Source organism: Corylus avellana, chromosome ca1 (assembly GCF_901000735.1).
Source record: "Corylus avellana chromosome ca1, CavTom2PMs-1.0".
In the NCBI taxonomy this organism is placed as follows: Eukaryota; Viridiplantae; Streptophyta; class Magnoliopsida; order Fagales; family Betulaceae; genus Corylus; species Corylus avellana.
Window position 1 is genome coordinate 8,746,575 of NC_081541.1, and position 21,271 is coordinate 8,767,845.

The following is a 21,271-nucleotide window of genomic DNA, read 5'->3' on the forward strand; positions in this document are numbered from 1 at the left end:
TTTTTTTTCAAATTTATTATTGGATGGGCATGAGTCAAATGGTTGACTTTAAAAATAAATAAATCAGAAAGAGAATAACTCCATTCATATTGTTGTGAAAACCGGGTGTTTTGCATCCTTTAATAGGAAGCATACACCTTAACTTAAAACACCAAAAATTAATATAACCCGTCACACTAAATAATTTTCATTCTCTTGACAAAATACCAATTGATCAAACCATCGGAGTTACTGTCTTAGATAATTTTAGAGACTTCGGTGTTGATGGTTCGGAGGTGGGTGGGGGGCGTTGAGTTTGAACAAATGAAAAGGTCCATATAATTAATTTGAATTAAAGATACAATATTTTTATTTTTATTTTATTTTGTATTTTTACTTTATAAGTATTGAAAGCTGTAAAATGAGGTTTCACGTCACGACCTAATAGAAGTTAAATTCAATGAGAAAATACAAAATGGTAATCCCCAAAAAAGTAACCACACTTGATTGCTAATTGTAACGGTGTTCAGCAAATTCTCAATAATGTAATAAATAAAGTAATAAAAAAAATTAATTTAATTATCTATTATTTTTTTAGAATAGTAGAAGTTGAGAAATAAAATATATTTTAATTAGAATAGTAAAAATAAAAAGTAAAACAGAGATATGTTAAAAAAGTTGGTAACTAAAATTATTTAAAAACAATTATTTTCTTAACTAAAATTAGTTAAACTTTATGATTGCTAATAACTAATTGATTATAACACTCTATAATTAAGACAGCCAAAAGATTAACTACCAATGATCATTTCCTTTGTTGACTTGCGAAGGCTCATCCAACCACTTATTGTCCAATCACCGTCCTAAATTTGGGGAAAGACTTTGCTAATCACACACTATCTCTAACCATTGGTTGTTTATTTATTTTTATTATTATTATATTTATTTTTTAGATTAAAGGAAATGGAATACATTCCATGTGCTCTAGAGTCTAGCCTGGGTATTCCTCTGGTCTGGTCAAACTTTATTCTTCTTTCCCATTCAAGGGGCTTTCCTTACTGTTCCTGTCCTTGCTTTTTTCGGTGTAAACACTAAACATTATTAAATGATCAATTATTTTAATAGTTTAAGTTAATAAAAAAATAATGAATTTTATTTTTATTTTTTTTGTCTTACATGTGGGACCATACAACACATGAAGTATTTTAATTATAATTGAATTAAATTATGGAGAATTAGGGTTTAAACTTATAATTTTTACTCTGATATCATGTTAAATTATTAATTATCTTAAAAACTTAATTTAGTAAAAAAATTATTTAATTAAAATTTTAATCAACATAGATGTGCACAAATAATGAGGGAGGTGCAATCGAGAAAAGGCCAAAATCCCTTCCCATTTTGATTTAGCCTGACTGTGATTGACCAAATTTATACACTTAACAGGTAAAATGGAAATACACAAATATTAAATGGAGTATTTCTTCTTAAATAAATGGGAAATTAAAATTAAATTTAAGTATTAAAGTTAAATTAAATGGACTATACCCTTTTAAGTAATCCAGCATTATGATCCAACACTTGTTTAACTTATCTTTACACCTACTAAAAAATAAAATAAAATAAAAACTTATCTTTACAAAACTTCGTGTCTATTTCATCCATCATTTTCAACCTCATCTTCACACCATTTTTCTTTTTGGTGGTACCTTGTGTTTCCTAGTGTATAGGTGAACTTCACGAGGGATCCTACCCCTTAAACATTGCTTTACTTTTCAATAACAATGTTCTCACTAATCAACATATTATATGTTAAAAGTATATTATAATTAAATTTATCTTTCCCTCTTAAACTTTTAAAATAAGCGGTGAGATGAGATTTTGAGTTCAAACTTCACCATTTATCTCACATTTTAATAAAATAGTTCATATGTTGTTTGGTCCCACACATGAGGTAACAACGTTAAAGTTTTAATTAAATTATTAAATTTAATTTTTTGAGATTAGTGATGATTTATCAATATATAGAAAATCTTTAAACCTATTGCTCCTTCGCTTAAGTTAGCATAAAATTATTTTTTGCAAAATTTAAATAAAAGTAGAATCCAACTAAGCCTTCTTTTTTTTTTTTTTCTTTTTTTTTTTTGGGTTGACTTTTGTAAAAGTAGGACTTCCTTTTAAAACAGACCCAAAAAAAAAAAAAAAAAAAAAAGCCAAAAAGGGGAAAAAGGAGGAAGAAGGATAGAATTATTTATTATTACCCATATTTTTGGATAAATATATTCACCCACATTTTATATTAGACAAGAACACAGAACACTAACAAACAGCCTGAAACACTCAAAACTATTTTCGCATTATGTTATACCATAATACTTAAAAATAAAAAAATAATAATAAAAAAATCCTACAAAAAGCATTAACAATTATCACATATATTTTTCACATTATGGCGACAGAAAAAGACAAGTAAAATTATATGATTATGTGAAAATGTTGATTTTCCATTGTTTCCTTGATGACCTCATAGACCCCACCTTCGGCTCTGGTGTTTCTTTACTTAGCTTGGGTCCCCAATTCCACCAAAGCTTTTGGGCTGTCGGTTTCAAACAGCCTTTTATTTGGTGGTTGGCCCAAGCCTGAGCACATTCTATTTAACACTTTTGTGGCCATCTGTCCATATCACCATCCTCCACGACCATGCTTTTCACATTCTTATGATGACGTCGTTTTGATTACGAAAGCATCTTTTTTTCTTTTCTTTTTTTTTTTTTTTTTTTCTTTTTTTTTTTTTTTTTAAGTAATAACAGATTCAGGATTTTGGTTGAAAGAATGTTATTTTGTACGCTCATGTCATTCTTCTATTCTCATTTTTTTAAAATCAATCATTAAATCTGTAAAGGTTTCTTTATTTGAAAGAGTAGAAGTTAAATTACAGATAAATAACAATAAAGTTTAAGAATAAATTTTATATTTATTCCTAGTAAACATTATAGTAAAAGATTAAAAGTCGAGTTGTCAAAAGTAATATGACATACTAAATAATCTCTTTAAAGTGGATTATTATGTCATAAGAATGTCACAGACATATGCCAACTACACATTTATGGGCATGGTTGGGCTTACGATTAGAGTGTGAGATGCTGACAAATCATATTGGCACAGGTAACATTGGCCAATTCATTCACCTACCTATGGTTTTCTTTAGCAGTTGATGGCCATAATGAGCTGTTTTCTTCAACTAACTAAAAGTTTATTTTTTCAGAGCAACACTATCAATAAAAGGATCGAGATAGATAGGATGCAATTCAAAAAGTTTCACAGAGAAAGAATAAGGGTCTCATCAGAGAGGCTTATCTGTTGGAATACTTTAATAATAGATATATTTTTTTTCCATGACATGTATCGATCAAGTATGAGAATGACAAACCTCCATTCATTTACAAGACAAGCTTTCTAATATCTACTTGATGTCTTTTCGATAGATGCCCTGAATACATAAAAAAAATATTGTTTTGTGTGTTCAGAGACTAAAGAGACTATTACCCTAAATCATAATTTTCGCATATTGACCAAATGAAGTCTAATGGACCAACTTCACTCATATATAGGGTAAGAGTAAAAGCTTCTTTATGTGTCCACAAAAATTGGCTCATCTTATTATGGGTCTAAATTAAACAAATTACTATGCCAGTCCATTCAAAAGGAATAAATACAATACTATCATCTTCGGAAAAGTGGGCTCCAAATCCCAAACACTGTCTAGAGTAGGTTATGCACACAGGATCTAATAACTTTGGTTGCGAAAATCTTTCAAAATTCTAACATTATTGATAGCTTGTTCTGAATATGACAAAGAAGCAATTTTTAGCTTCTTTCTACCTCCCTTGAAAATTTAGTATCCCTATGCAGTAGGCAAACAAGGAAGCATAAACAACTGGATAAGCAGTGAGAACAAAAGCCACAAGTCCTAAACGATCATGTTGAAAGCCATAATAATCTTTAAGAAAGGAACCAACTGGCTTGAGCTCCCCAAAGATCAGTATCTCTTTCTTCATGTCTCCGTATTGTGAAGTCAGCAGGCCATTTAGGGACCATGATGTAGGGGAAATCCAATAGCACCACACCCACCATTTAGGAAATTTCTGCATGCATATATGAAATGTCTATAAATCCTAGCGAGTAATGCTAGATACTATAATATTTTTATCTTACAATTGACTAACAATGTTGACATGACACTCCAAATCAACAATTGGATCTTGTTATTTAACAAGGATTAATCTAAGAGTTTCTAGGAAGTGTCATGTCGGGCTTGTTGGACAAATGTTGGATATAATTATAATATTTAGCATTTCTCAATGCAAACAGTCTAAGAAGTCCGACCGTCGAACAACTTTCTTTAGAAACCCGTCCGGTAGGATGACTTGTCAGAGGATAGGTGCAAATTCTAAATGCCCAAGCAGACACATAGTAGGAGAGAAAGTGAAAGTGGTGTTACTGAAAGTTGATATCTACTGTTAAACTTGTGGGAAATATTCTGGAGGGCACATGCAGAAAATTTCGCCTTCGAACTTCCTGGCGGTTTTATACATGGTTTAGGCAGTAGATGAAAAGGTACTAAACAGTCCATCTTGTGTCTCCACAATCCATTTAAAAATTCTATCTGTTTATAAGACTAAATCAGTATCCTATTTGACTACTTACAGAAGAAGAGTTAGAAGGATTTACCGGTCCTGGCAGTAGGAAGCCCGCAAAAAGGCTCAATACTGTGTAGACTGCAGTTGCCAATATGGAAGCTACTTTGATATTTGCGCTCACTGAAACTATCAGCATCCCAAGATATACAAAGTATAGAAGAGAACAGAATGTGGCATAGAAGTACCAAAAGACCTTGTAAGTTGACCAGTCGTACCCTATTGTTGGATATGTAATGGCCACATACAAAATTGTTTGCAGAAGCACGTAAGGTATATCAATGGCCACCTATAATATTTTTTAAAAATGCTTCTGTTAGTAGTATTAAATATCATTAGACTAAGAACGGGTTTGTTACAAAAACGAGACTAGGGTTTTATTCGATAGCAGTAATGCCAAACCTGAGCAAATGAGTAAGCCTTTGAGGAGTACATTCCAGCAAATTTTTCACGATAGAGAACAGCACGTTCAGTTACCACATACGGTAGAACCGCTGAACAATTGTTTAGGCCCAAGAATAGTATAGAAACATACATTGATCCAAATATGTTGAACAAATCCTGCTCATTCTTTCTTCAAAAGAAAGAAACAGAAACAAAAAAGAAAGAAAAAAAAAAAGAAGGAATTTAAATGCTTCTCTGGCCAGCCACTACAAAAATTGGAAACGGGAAGTTTAAATGATGGCCCACAATCAACACAACAGAGTATAATCGTATGCAACTTGATGAAGAAAAGTTAAGCTATATTCTTTTTCTTTTCAAAATAAACTTTACTATGGGCATACCACCTAGAGATGGTTATGTGTTTTGAGCTTAAATATTACTCAAGTTTTCCATGCAGGGCTTCTAACTAGAATGGTCTGTGAATATGAAAATAATGTGATTTATGCTTGCATATATAAAATAACAACAAAATTTTACTCCGTATATGAAACTTGTATTTTCTGTTTTCTTACCATGGAGTTATAAAGTTCATCGTTAGCATGTAATGACTGTGTTTGACATGATTCTCTAACCGGTTAAAGTAATGAAGGAAATAGAAAAGACAGCATCATGATGGTTTTCTACTTTTTGCCTCCTGACACGAATTTATTGATATGAATTGACATGAGAGAATTCTTTTTTCTGAATCTGAGTCTGCTAAAATGGGAGTTTCAAGAGCAATTGTTTAGGAAAATGTCTCAAAAATTTATTTTTTTCAGATAAACTGTTATCTCACTGCATACGTATATAAACATATGTATTTCAAGATTTCTTAAGATATCATTATCTCAATGCAAGCATATATGCATAGACACTTACATCTCCTTTCCTTTCTGCCAAAAGAGTGCCCCAAACAACAGTGCTGTAGCAATCATAAACAAGAATCGTGACAAGTTGTATTCAGGACTTCTCCAATAAGATAAGTGTTGTTTCCATAGGCATGCCATAAACTGCACCCAGCCACTTTGTGCAAAACGAGTGGGAAAGTGCAATTTTTTTGAGCCTGGCTGTGGTTCACTCAACTGTCTTACCAACTCGATAGTGTCACTATAATGTAAGAACAACCATATGATTGTGATTAGTTAGAAACCAAAGTAGACCAGGAAATTAATTCGACCATAAAAATTGCAACAAATTCGAGTTTTAAATGAATGTCAATAAATATATACTCACTGATGCAGAGATGACTCCTTATAAATTTGGGCAAAATCTAAACCAAGTTCTGCTTCTACTGAAGCAGAAGTAACATCTAACATCCATGTTGCTGGATTATAATTATTTTTGATCTTTGGCACACCAGATATTCCCTGTTGAACGGTAAATATATTGAAATCAATAATTTATAGCAACTTACATGTAGTGATTTATTTAATATTGTTGAAAGCGAAAAATGTAAAGAATTAAAGGAATGGTCATTAGTCAACCTGGACAAGCAATGTGTGACATAAATAAATATTAGGATCCCAAAAGAAGCGGTAAAATAATCCAATCACACTGGACACCAAGATTTAACGCGGTTTAGCTTAGCAAGTCTACATCCATAGGCGGAAAATGGAGTATAAACAGTGGCAAAATCAAAACCAAAAACCTCAATACACCCAAATCTCACTTTTACACGAGAATTATTTCACCAAAGAGAAAATCTTTCCTAAATTTTTAAAGCTGCGAGTAGCACTACAAATTGTGAGAAACTGAAGTGAGCGTCACTATTTTCTCTTTCTCGCTATATTCACTCGCTGCACTTAAAAGCTCAAACAAATACACCAAAATCTTACCATCACACGAGAAAATCTTCTCTAAATTTTCAAAGCCGCATGCAGCACTACAAATTGTGAGAAACTGAAGTGAGTGGCACTATTTTCTCTTTGTCGCTATATTCACTCGTTGCACTTAAAAAGCTCAAAAAAAGGTTCCTTTTTAAAGGGCTCAATGCCAGCTAGCAAGACTCGTAATACAACTTATAGAGTATAATTTCATGTCAGCTAGGATTCTGTCAGCTAGCTATTCCAAAGCCAATTTGAAAAAGAGAGGTAGAAGTAGGCTGAACACAAGAGACAAAACCATGGGCCCACCGACTAACATGATGAAGGCCAATATAGTTTAGAGCAGGTATTGGCCGCTGCAGACTTTCTATGACACGCAATGGAAATTCATCTTTAGGACATGAATCATTTAAATTACGGAAGTCTACGCAGACTGATCTTTGGAGCCACCTATTTTCCTGAGATAGCACCAGACCATGGGGGGAGTTAAAAGCCAATTTAAAAAAGAGAAGTAGAAGTAGGCTGAAACACAAGAGTCAAAACCATAGGCCCACCAACTAACATGATGAAAATCAAGTCACACCTTTCATAACAAATCTCCACCTTGAATTGAATTGCATCAAGTCCTCAATACCCAAATCTTCTCATAACATCTCCAATACCCCCTAAGGGTAATCACAAACTACAAACACCAATCAAGTCAAAACAATGTCTAAACTTGAGAATCAAAACTAGCTTAGTCAACATGTCCGTTGAATTTTCCGCTGTGGCAATTTTCTTCACAATGATATCACCTATGTCACAATCTCCCGAAGAAAATGATATTTGACATCAATATGTTTGGTCCTCTCATGATACATTTGATTTTTGGTCAAATGTATTGTGCTCTGGCTATCACAAAGCACAACAATCTCATCACGCTGCAAACCCAGATCGCCAACCAGGCCTCTCAGCCAAATTGCATGTAATACACACAGCTGTCATAGCTACTTCTAGTGTAACCATGACCGATCATAAAACTGTCAAAGCGCTTGCACAACTGCCTCAAAGACTTTTCAGATGAATAAGCTTTATTAGAAGAGTAATAAATAATACATTACAGAACCAGAACACACATACTGCATCACAGGCAAACACCCACAACCAATAGAAAAGGAACAAGGAAACATGTCTACAGATAAAATAATGTTCATTAATGTTGCGACTAGAAGTATTGAACATACCTCAAAATATTCAATGATTTTACTTGAATGATGACCTAGCATTCCAGAGTAGATGATCTGTCCTCCTCTTTTCATTAGAATCAACTGCACCAAAGGGACAAATACTAAGTTGTATAATATCATCTAATAGCACTACTAAGAAGATTATAGGAAACTTTTTACGGTCAACCATATGTGCCTCAACTTGGGTGTTTTGTATCTTCATGAATTATGTGGGTGGTTAATATAGAAAATCCAAGTTAAGATAAGACTTTGGTGAAATGCCTAAAATTGTTAAGTTTATACTTTTGCACTGGGCTTCGTTATAATAGAATCTCCAAATCATAGTCAAGAGATACTATAGAGTGATGGATATTGTTACCATAGTTTGCTCATCCACGAGGAAGGGAAAACTGAAGAGCATGTTGCTTGAAAACGAGTAGGTCACATGATGCAAAGAATTGCTTATACAATAGACTCTTATTATCAACCTAAATGAATGGTAAGATGACAATAAAATCAGTTTTTCTTTACAGTGTTTTAGGTGACTAAATGCCAATAGAGTGAACTTTGTTGTGATGAGGATGTTAAAAAAAATGCATGGAGAAACCAGAAGAAAATCAAATCAAATAAGAAATACACTCATTGGGACTTGAATGTAGCAAGTACATGTGGCTAAATAAAAGGCATCGATATAACAAAAACTGATACATGGACCCAGTAAGAAATAGCTTCATGGTGCAAGAAGAAAACCATAAAAAGCAGCAGAAATATTGAAATTATGTGGATTAAGGTAGTCAAGAATTACTTATTAATCTTTCAGTTAACTAATGTTATAGCTGTGGATCAACCCACAAATACTTTGGACAAGGCACGTTCGTGTGAATGGTATACCGTGAGCCTTTAATAGCTAGCACCAGGTAGATATGATTCTTTAGGTAGATTTAAGCACAGCAAAAAGCACATTTACTGTAACCATTTGATGGCTGAATGTTCCTTGTATTACAAATACCAACACTACGCTGCGTACATAAAACCACGTAGTATAATGAGCACCAGAAGAATGCAATAACTTATGATTTTATTGCCAGGAGACATTATCAAAATTCTTAGGAAATTATGGACAAAAAGATTTGTCAGTAGATTAATCTTATGATCCCAATATAATTTGGAATATGTTGTAATTTTCTCACAAAAGGCACTATTCGTACTACCTCATCGAAAGCCTCAAATATGCCAATGCTTGGTTGGTGGATGGTGCACACTGTTGTCCTTCCTGTAGCAACTACATTCTTCACTGCACGCATGACAATTGCAGCTGCTCTGGCATCTAAACCTGATGTAGGTTCATCCATAAATATTATTGAGGGATTGGAAACAAGCTCCACTGCAATTGTTAGCCTTTTTCGTTGTTCAGTAGAAAGGCCACTTTCCCCGGGAATGCCAACTATGGAATCTTTTATACCATCAAGTTCAATTGTTTCAAGGACTTCTTCTACAAATCTCTGCATGATAGGTATGCCGAGACTGCTATCAGTGCATTTTACTCTATTGGTGAAATCATATAATACCTCGTGTATATATAGCAGTATATTAATATACTCGAATAGAAATTTTGTTTTTCTAGTAAAATAAATAATTCTTTGTTTGTGCTATGTGCATCAATATTCAGGGCTTTTGTGCTTTTATCTAGACATGCTTTGGAGTTTCCCTACCACTCTCTTGTTTCTTCCGCATATTTTAAGTGAATTAAAGAAGTTGTTTTGGTTTATAAAAGTGCTACACACTATTGGGCACATGTCTCAATTCAAGTTTCTCAAAGTCAAATGTCACATTCCACGAGTCATGAGTGACCAAAGATTTGATGATTCACTCAGTAGACCCAATGAATGCCTTCTCTATTTGCTTATATTAACTATGACCCTTTTTTTATAAGTAATGTCATATCATAAAAAAAGCGTAGAGGGGCGCAACCCTCGTACACAGGGAGTCAATTTTAAAAGTCATAGTATATTAATTATTACTTTTAAAATTGACTCAGATTGCTAAAAACTTTCATATCTTTTATGGTTTAATTTAGTTATGCTTGCAATTTTCAAAGTTTTGAGTCCTTAAAAACTGTTTGAAATTCTATGGGATAGTACTGTGGATAATTGTGCAGAGAAACTGGAGGATGTCATACATCTTTTGTGTCTGTATCAATCTCTGGTGGTAATCGCAACCAAGCTGAGTATGTCACTGATTCTTTCACAGTAATCTGAGGAGAATGTATATCATTTTGTTCACAGTAACCTGATATTCTTGCAAATGTTCTCTGGACTTTGGGGTATCCTCCTATTCTTATATCTCCTTCAATAATACCTCCAGTTTTCCTTCCAGAAAGGACATCCATGAGAGTTGTTTTCCCAGCTCCACTGACACCCATAAGTGCTGTAAGAATTCCTGGCCTAAATGCTCCTGTTATATCTTGGAGCAGCTGAAGGTTCTTCTGATTTAAACCCATCTCTCTCATTTCCTGTGCAAAAGGAATCAAGTGAACATGTAATCTCTTTTCTTTTGTACAAATAAAAAACAATAAAATGTAAATAATTAGTTGCACTTTATTACCGGAGGCGTATCAACATAGTATTGCATATCCTTAAATGCTATTGTCAGAGGCTCAAATGGCAGGACCAGCCTCCCTGCATAACCAACCACATTCTCTAGTATCATTGTATAACCAAACGTTATTCATCGTATCAAGAATCATATAGCATTTTATTGTTAGCTAAGCCATTAGCTCACAGTTGTATCTGACCTAAATTACTTGTTTCTGCAGTAGCTTGGGGGAAAGTAGGTAGAGTTGATTGGTTATCCAGCTGTGTGCTACTATTGCAATCATCTCTTCCTTGTAGCTGAGAGAACCTTTTTTTGGAAATAATAGCTCGAATCATCTTTGGAGCTGTATTCATGACAGGCTTATTTGTGAATTGACAGAATTTAAACTTCAATCTTTATGCTTATTTATCCATTAAAACAAACTTACGTTTCAAGTAAGTTAAGGCTAAGACAAATCCAGTATCAAAAAGTATTGTGAACCCAAGCAATGCCACTAATGATATCCAATAGAAATAGCCATCAAAGTCTAAACCATGACTAGTAAGAACCTCCATCCCTATGGTCATGTTTCCCTTTGAAACCTGCAAAATGAGAATGAACTAAAGCTATTTAGAATTCCTTGTGAACTAGCATAGAAACAACATATGATGTCTTCTTCAAAGTACCTTTTGCCACCGTGGAGCAAGGAATTCATTTAGTGCTAGACCTATTTCCCCATAAGTCATGGGAGAAAGCCAGAAACCCCACTTTAACATGGGTGGTAAATAGGCTGCAAAGAAGCAAACTCTGTTAATAGTCTAGTTGGTATCTCTTAGAATCAAAGCAAAGAAATTATGGAGTCACCAACGTCGAGGAATAATGAAGCCTCCAAACAAGAAAATTATCATCAAGATGAAAGAACCATAAGTTGACGCAGCAACCATGGTCTGGGAAATTGAGGCAATAAAACGACACATGGACGTTGATGCTAGTTGCAGAGCAAACAGCAGAAGGAACTGTGAGAAGAACCTAAATCCATATACAGAAAATTAGTTTTAAAGCTTACAAAATAGAGATTTATTCTTCTAACATTTTGTTCAACTGGATTTTGAAAAGAACTTACCTTTCTACTTCAGGGCTATACTCAATAACATAGTAAGTCATTGCTGTCCAAAGTATTGACTCAACAAGAGATAATGGAATCTTTAGGATAGAGGCTGGAATAGAATAAGCCCACGCCGGATAGAGATAAAAATGATCTTTGCTTGTAAACCACTGGCAGTCTAGTGACTGTAAAGGACAGCTCTGCAACTCCATTAGTCATGAGTCTGACAATTGTATAATACAAAGAGCCCAAAAAATAATTGGCACTGATTAAGTCCACAGTTGTATGAGTACGTATAAATATTGTCATTGCAATAAATGCAGTGACGACAAGCTGTGGAATAGGGAATTGGAAAACATGTTAGTTTGATGTGATTGCCAATATAACTGTAGAAGCACCAACCTAAGAGGTCAGGTGGGAAAATCATAACCTGCACTGTTTTGAACACATAGACAAACAAGTTCCGTTTCATGAGAAGTATCTCTCGGGCCATGCAAGCTTTGAACAATTCGCATTTTGTTAAAGAGTAAAAATTAAATGACAAGGAATCATCATGGCTACTAGATTTTTCATATGGTTTTGAGAGCTCATCATTTAAATTATGTCCTAAACAACTTGCTTTGAACATTCGAGAGAACTGATCCACTGAAACATAATCGTAGGGAAGGTCAGCATGGCACCAGTATTGTGCTTGATCCTTCCTGGAGATTACCTGTAAATGTTTGAAATTAGAATATGAAGCAGTCAGGACTGATGTTGACAGGAGGAACGGAAAAATGTTTTCTCACCTCCTGAAGGAAGTCTGCAGCACCTTTTCTTTCTGGGCACTTGAAACCACAATCCTCAAAAAATTGAAGTACATGACAACGAGGACCATGGTATACTATTTTACCTTCTGCCATCAATATCAGTTCATCAAATAGATCAAACGTTTCAGGAGCTGGCTGAAGAAGGGAAATCAATGCAGTTGTATCAGTGATGTGCACCAATTGCTGAAGACAGGTAACTATCTGAAACGTTGTGGAGCTGTCTAATCCAGTCGATATTTCATCCATAAATAAAGCTTTTGTGGGACCCACAATCATCTCCCCTGCCAGGCAAGTAGCCACAAAAATCGTGGGTTGAAAATAATATATCTGCATGGGATTTTTTTTTTCCTTTTCTCACTAGGGAACAGGATTTACAAATGTTATCTCATTTAAACTGCCAAACTAAAAGTTTTAGGAAAAGAAGAAGCTTTTATTGATTCTTTTCATGTTTGAGGAAATCTCTTTTGAACTTATAAATAGGGACGCACTTAGGACTGGCAGCATTTTATGCAAAAAATAATTAAGTAGGAATGTATCTATCTTTTATTAACAACCTGTTGTTAACCTTTTCTTCTGGCCACCAGAAATGCCTCTTGTCAATGCATCACCAACCATTGTGTCACTGCAGATATCCAGTCCAAGGATCTAAAAGGCCAAAATGTTATAATTTACAAATGGAGCTGGATAAAAACGTCTTCTTTGAAGTATTCCATTAAGTACATTTTCAAGCTCAGCTTGAAGAAAAGTTACCTTTAAAACATAGTCTGTTTGGAGATTTTTTTTTTGTCCTTCAACTGATATTGCCTACAAGTATTATGTTACTTCTTAATATACCATCTAATATACTGCCGGGAAGTTTTACCAACTTATGATTTTTTTTTTGATAAGTAGTTTTACCAACTTATGATTACCTTCATATAGGTGTCAACATCTGGGTCAGGGACAATTCCTGCTTCTTTCTCTCTTCTACTTACTTCCCCCATGATATCTGCATAGGGAGAAATGGAAGTTAACTTCAGCTTACATTTATATGAGCATACAACTACCCAGGTAATGATTACATGGAGAAAACAAGGAACCTTACCAGCTCGGGTTCCAACGCCCTGACAGCGCGCAGAAAAGTCAATTATTTCCCTCACAGTCATCTCAGGTATGTGCAGGTCATATTGGCTTATGTAAGCTGATGTTTTCTGTGGAACAAACTCATCTAGCTTGTAACCATTATAAGAGATTTCCCCTGCAGCCTGAAGAAAGGAAAAGCTGACAATTACTGTAAAAATTGTGAAATAGAAATTCAATTAACTTGTAATCGTGTACTAATTTTTTATTTTTTTATTTTTTAAAGTAATCATGTACTAACTATAAATAAGATTAGTTTCCCATAGATTGTTAGTAACTGGAATTATGATTTGGATGATGCATCAATCTGCCTGCTCATCACGTTCTTTGTTTGTTCAAAGCATGTCCGGATGTAATTTCTTTGTGATTTTAAATTAAAGCACATAGGATATTAAACTGTTTAAGAATGAATTCTTTCCTAGAATTGTACTGTTTTTAAGCTTGTCTACTATAGTGTTTTTTAAATACTCACATTGAGACTTTGGTCTAGCTTTCCTGCAAGAGCCAACAAGAAGGTCGTTTTCCCACAGCCTGGGGGACCAAGAAGAAGCGTAAGCCTGGATTCAAAGAGATATTCCATGAGTAAACGACTTTGGCCCCTATACCAAATATTTACACACCCCTATTTGCATAACTTGGTTGAATTGGATCAATTAGGATTAATTTTCACGCAAACTTTGTCTTTACCTCATACAAGAAACCCTGAACTCAGTCTAAAACAATACTAGCTTTACTACGGGCTTTATTTCTGTGTCAATAGCATTAAATTTTTATTAAACATGTCCACACTATATATTTACTGTCTAATTTACAAAATCGGTCTTATTACCTCAATATTATCAGCAGCTCAATTTTATCCCCTGCCTTTGTTGTATGTAGTGAATTTTTTTCTTTTGATAAATAATGTTGTATAAATCAAAAGCGCAGAGGGGCGCAACCCATTTACACGGGGAGTATAAAAAGATAGCGCCTAAGTAGAAGAAGAGAAGAGAAAGAGAAAATCAGAGAAGCCTATCACTAAAGGAGCTAACTAAGCAGCTGTCCAAGTGAAAAGAGTAAAAAAGAAAAAATGAATGAGCTCCTTTAAAGTCCTAGTGGAGTCATCAAAACATCTGGCATTTCTTTCGCTCCATAAGCACCACATAAGACATAAAAGAATCATCTTCCACACAACCGCACTTCTTGAACGCCCTCCCGTCCACCAACTAGCATACAAATCCACCACCCTGCCAAGCATAATCCAATGCAGCCCAAACCGGCTAAAGATAGCGTGCCAGAGAGCACTAGCAACCTCGCAGTGAAGGAGTAAATGATTGACTGACTCACCGTTCTTTTTACACATGCGACACCACTCCACCACCACAATATTCCTCTTACGCAGATTATCATGAATCAGGATTTTGCCATGAGCTGCAGTCCACCCGAAAAAAGCCACATGCGTAGGCACCTTGGTGCGCCAGATACTCTTCCAAGGAAACCCCTCGTGATTTGACTTGGTTAATTCCTTGTAGAACAACTTCACCTCAAACCTACCCTTTTTGGAATGGGACCAGCGAATACGATCCCTATTGCCATGAGAGACCTTACAAGAGTACAACTGAGCAAAAAAAGATAAGACCACATCCACTTCCCAATCCTAGATGGAACGAACAAAGATGACATTCCACTCTACAATCCCATTCCTCCAAGTAAAGTTATCCTTCACCCAGGCTTCTTTGTATCTCGCAACACTAAACAGAAAATTTCTAACTGTAAGAACATCATCTACAGAATCAAGCTCAAGCTCAACTCTATGCAATCTCTTCGAAGATAAACACCAATGGGATAAGAGTCAATCACCAACTGTTACGGATAGTGATAATGATAAAGGCTCGCATCAGCTGTTATCTTTGTAATATTAATCTCTAATCATTTTTTGTAATCCTAAACCATGCACTGTAACCTGTCGTGTAATCTATCAAGCATAAATATACAAATTGAGTCTCAGCCAAGTGTGTGCGAGACATCATTTTGAAACCAAAATATGAGCAACTTCGATATGGTATCAGAGCTTTAGACCTTTGTCATCTTTCGTTCCATGGATTCCAACATTTCACACACCAGTGGCAGTGACAATGCCACTGTCCCTCCTTCGCCCATTCCACTCACCAATCTGCAAGGCCTCCTTAATATCAAATTAACCCGCGATAACTATCTGTTATGGCGTGCACAGCTTATTCTTTAATTTCAAAGGCCAGTGTCTATTCGGTTATATTGATAGAAGTACACCATGTCCACCTCTTGTGATTGCTTCGTCTCCCAGTTTAGTCACCTCTGCATTCTCCACAGTTTCCAATCTGGTGTTCACTCATTGGTATGAACAAGACCAAATCATCCTCTCTGCTATTATTTCTTCCCTATTGGAGAATATTCTTGCTCATGTCGTCAACTGAGATGTCTGGCTTCACCTAGAGAAAATGTTTTGTTCCCATAGCCGTGCGAGAGTTCTGCACATCAAGTTCCAGTTGGCTAACTCGAAGAAAGCCAACCTCTCCATCACTGATTACTTCCTAAAGGTTAAATTGATGGCTGATACGCTTGTAGCTACTGGTCAACCATTGCATGATTCAGATATAATCTCACATTTATTGTTAACCTCAGTTGCAATTACAACGCTCTAGTGACATCCATTACCACCTGTGTTGAGAAAATGTCTCTTGACGACGTTTACTCTCTCATCTATTGACACATGAGATGCGCTTGGAACAGCAAATCACGCTTCTCGACTTCAGCAATGCTTCTGCCAATTCAACTATTAAAGGTTCAGTAAACAAAGGCCGTAATCAATGGTCTAACCACAACTCTCAAATAAGTGGAAATTCCTCTAGAGTTTCATAGCCACAAAGTGGACGTGGCAACTGTGGACGTGGTCCTTCACCTTCTTTTCCTTCTGGCCAAACCTCTTGGCTCGTTTGCCAAGTTTGCAATTGGGTTGGTCATACTGCCATAACCTGTTATCGTAGGTTTGATCATGCCTTCCAAGTTGTCCAGCCTTCATCACACGTTAATGGCTTTGTTGTTGGCTCATCTATGGGTACACACAAGACCTGGTATCCTAACACTGGCTTCACGAATCATCTAAGAACAAAGTTTAGTAACCTAAATCTGCAGGCTGATAAGTACACTAGAATGGATAAATTTGTTTTGGCAATGGACAGGGTCTGCCAATTCTCCACACTGGTTTATTTAAATCCCTTCTCGTAATTCAGATTTTTACCTACATAATCTTTTACATGTTCCTTTAATTCATAAAAATCTTGTTTCTGTTAGTCAATTTACTAGGGATAAATATAACAATGTCTCCATTGAATTTCGACCCTTTTTTTTTAAGGATCTTCTCACAAGGAATATCCTCCTTGAAGGGCAGACTAAAGGTGGACTCTACCTGTGGCTATACTCTTTGTCCAATTCATCATCCAAGGTGTGTCTGTTGATTGTTGGCATGATCACTTAGGTCATGCTACCCTTTGGATAGTTCGCTAAGTGATTTCAAATTTAGTCTTCCCACTTTGTCCAATAAAAGCTTTGTTTATTTGTCCTCCTTGTCAAATAGCCAAGAACCGTGGTCTTCATTTTTCTGTTTCGCAGTCTAAGGTTAATGTTCCTTTAGAACTTATTTTTAGAGATGTATGGGGCCTGCCCCTTTTACTTCTATTAATGGAAATAACTATTATGTCTCTTTTCTGGATTCTTTCAGTCACTTTACTTGGCTATTTCCCATGCGTTCCAAATTAGATGAATTTATCATTTTTCTTCATGTTTTAAAATTGGATGAACATCCATTTGAAAGAAAAATTAAATCTCTTCAGTGTGACTGGGGTGGTGAGTATAGGGGACTTCACATAGAGATAGATTATCACTTTTGCGCGATGAAGTTGCTTCAAAACAACTTCAAATGAAGTTTCTTTCTAGCAAAAGATCAACTGGCAGATGTTTTAACTAAGCCACTGCTTTCATCTCATTTCTCTACCATGGCATTCAATCTCAACGTGTAAGCCACGCGTGGCTTACAGTTGCGATTGAGGGAGCGTGTAAGAACATCATCAACCAAACCAAGCTCAAGCTCAACTCAATCCAAACTCTTTGAAGATAAAAAGAAATAGGATAAGAGCCAGTCCCAGAGTCAATCACCAATTAAGGATAGTGATAAGGATAAAGGATAGCGTCAGTTGTTATCTTTGTAATCTTAATGTCTAATCGTGAGCCATGCACGCAACCTATCATGTAATCTATCAAGCATAAATATACAAGGTGAGTCTTAGCCAAGTGTGTGCGAGTCATATATCATTTGGAAAACAAAATCTGAGCAACTCTGATACTAACCACATCAATTTTATGTTTTGTGCTATCCAACAAACATATATCTGGCTTACCTTGATGGTTTGATGATGCCACTGACATCTTTTAAGATGCTTAACTTGGCTTCTTGAGAGTTGCACCGTGTTACCTTCACAAAAACCTGCCCCAGACAGAAATTTTCAGTAAATTGGAAAGACAAAAATAATAGCTCTTTTTGCTGATGGCAGTGTTCCCATTAGATTTGCTTCACAATTCAGGATTTGAGCAGGAAAGCGGCCTGTTTATTCCTAGTATAAGACAGAGCAATGCCAACTTACTGACAACATACTCATGAGAGAGTTCCATAGCGTAGGAAGAGGCTTCCCTTGAACTATCTCGCACTTGGCATCCACACACAGATTCTTGTATCTCACTTCCACTGTAGGCAATTTTACGTTCACTCTACCAGGAAATTAAATCATTTGTTAAAACCCAAAAGGATACAAATTGAAACACAGCTTCAGATAATCAGTAATTGAGTCCATATATTCTTCCAAGAGCTAACAAAATCTGAAATACCTGTCTATCCTGTCTCTTAGTTTCTGCAGCAACCGGAGATTATCATGCTCAATGTGCTTGATGAGTTTATCAATGAACAGATGTTTATCAACTGCTCCAAGCTTGGTAACATCAATCACCTTCTTCCCATCAGATTCTTTTCCACTGCTTCCAGTATCATGATCAATATCAAGCACTGTGGTTCTGGTCCTTTCAGTGGTTGTTAGCTCCATTTGGGTCGATATTTTGGTTTTTGCTGGAGCAACACTACATTGAACTTGGCTATAATTATTGTAGACAAATTGTTGTAACTCTGAATATATACAAGAGGATTAGTGAGCTATAACTCATATGGCCATAATGTACCATGAGCACTACCACATTCAAAGGAATTTCACTCACCAAAATACATAAAAGACTCTTTACATTATATCAATTACTGGGCATCAAGAAAATCAAATACTTTCCTTGCTCCACTTCTACTATTTTGGGTCTTTTGACTTCCAAAAAGACAAATTTCACTCATTCTTTGTCTGAGCACAACAATTAGTCAAAAGAGGGAAGCATGGACTTGACATCATTTCAGCTTTTGTATAAATGGAAACATAATGCATCTCCAACTTCAAATGCTTCCCAGTGCTCGTGACACAACTTTCCTCGTCTCTCAAATGCATTACACGTCGTGTGCACCAAAAGGTCCAAAATTTTCATCAACAACACCAAAATTACATATACTATCAAATTTACCGTTCAAATTGCTAGCAATACGGATAACAAATTGCTGTAAATCCAAATCCCGCATTGTCCAATCACCATCCTCAATTTGAGGAAAGATTTTACTGTTACACACCTTATCTCTAACCATTGGTTAATTTTTTTTTTTTTTTTTTTTTTGAGATGAAAGGAAATGGAGCATTCCCTATACTCTAGCCTTGGCTACTCCTCTGCTTAAACTTTACTCTTCTTTCCCATTCATGGGGCTTTCCTTAGGGCATGCGAAATAAACCCTAAAATAGAAAGCCTATTCCATTGCTTTATTGAGTTGCATATCATTCCTTGGTATAACCATTTCCATGAAAATGTCTATATTCATATTCCTCTAAAAATAAAATTAGAGGAATAGCTATTGTTTGAAGAAAAAAAAGAAAAAACATTTTGAATGAATTGTATGGCCGGCCGACCACCCCAAGCCCTAAGAGTACACCGCCGGTGGCATTGATATTGTTGCATCTGGCCACGGACGTAACGAGCTTGGCGTTAAGATTGGAACCCTTTACCGGAGAACCGAAACATTCAAGAATCCGCTGGACTGGAACAAGGTGGTGAGCTTCTGGACGTCATCATAGTAGTCGAGCACCACGTGGACGTCGGGATCTTCTTGACTGTGCCCAAGGGTTTTCCAGAGACACCAGCAAATCAGCAATGCCTTTGTTTCGACGGCGATGACGGTGATGGTATTTGCCGCTGTTGATTTGTTCGGAAATTTGAGTCTGGGTGAGATATAAGTCATCGAGGGCCGACGTGGCGGAGACTTTTTCATGTCGCATCGGAAAATTATCGGAAGAGAAACAACGGCTAATAAAAATAGAGGACTACTATCCTTACAAATAAATTTTATAAAAAAAAATTTTACAAATTAACGTGGCACAATATGATTGAATATAAAATAAGTTCAAATTTTAAAAAATCTAATCATATTGTGCCACATTAATTTATAAAAATTTTTTTAATAAAATTTGTTTATAAACCTAGAATTTCTCATAAAAATAATATTTGTCCAAATTAGGAGTTTCTCTTTCTTTATATACACATAGATATCTATCTTTTAAGGAATTTTGGATCAATTCTAGTAAAAGCAAATGTGTTTCCACAAACCACATTTTAATAATAATAATAAAATTGAAAAGAATTGAAACATGATATCAACATTACAAACTTTTAAACTTTAAAATTATAATTGTAAAACTGCTTATTCTTCGATGAAAAACAATCGAAAGAGTGGGTGGGTCAAACAAAGATGTGGAGATGGTGGCTTAGGAAGGTTTCTCCACTTGCAACATTGTATGATGATGATTCATGGGTTTGAATTCTCAAATGGGATGATAGTAAAATCTCACAGATTTTGTTCATATTACAGGATATGGGATAGTTCCCATCCACACCCTTTCTTTTGGTAGTGTTGGAAGCAATTATGTACCCAAAAACCATTTACCTTTGTCTCATGATATGCCACACTAACTTAATTTCCAAGTGCCAACATCCCATAACAAGGCAGAAAGAGGATACACTTAGGTAATAATGATTGACCAATTAGAAGCTTCTTTTTCACTACCAAAAAAATAATAATAAAATATTTTTTTTCATGGTAAAAACTATTATAAAGAAAAAGAGATCGGGTAAAGAACTGAGTACAATTCGAACATCCAATTACATGCAATTCAAATAGTCTCACAAAAATAGCAAGAGCTTATCTACTTGATAGGTGGGCTCCAATTCCAAACTCCTTAAGATAAGTGGATTCTGCCCCTACCTACTACCATATGGAGCTGCACATTCTAATCTTGTTTTTCATGATAATCTATGCAAATAATTTATAATGTGTTATCATGCTTAAAAACATGCCCCATAGGTTGTCACAGTCGTCGAATGTTTTTACTCATAT

General features: G+C 35.4%; 1 pseudogene; it reads right to left on the reverse strand.

Annotated features, from left to right (window-relative positions):
• Positions 1 to 3,626: 3,626 nt before the first annotated feature.
• On the reverse strand, positions 3,627 to 19,488 carry LOC132176344 (pleiotropic drug resistance protein 3-like; annotated as a pseudogene).
• Positions 19,489 to 21,271: the final 1,783 nt, after the last annotated feature.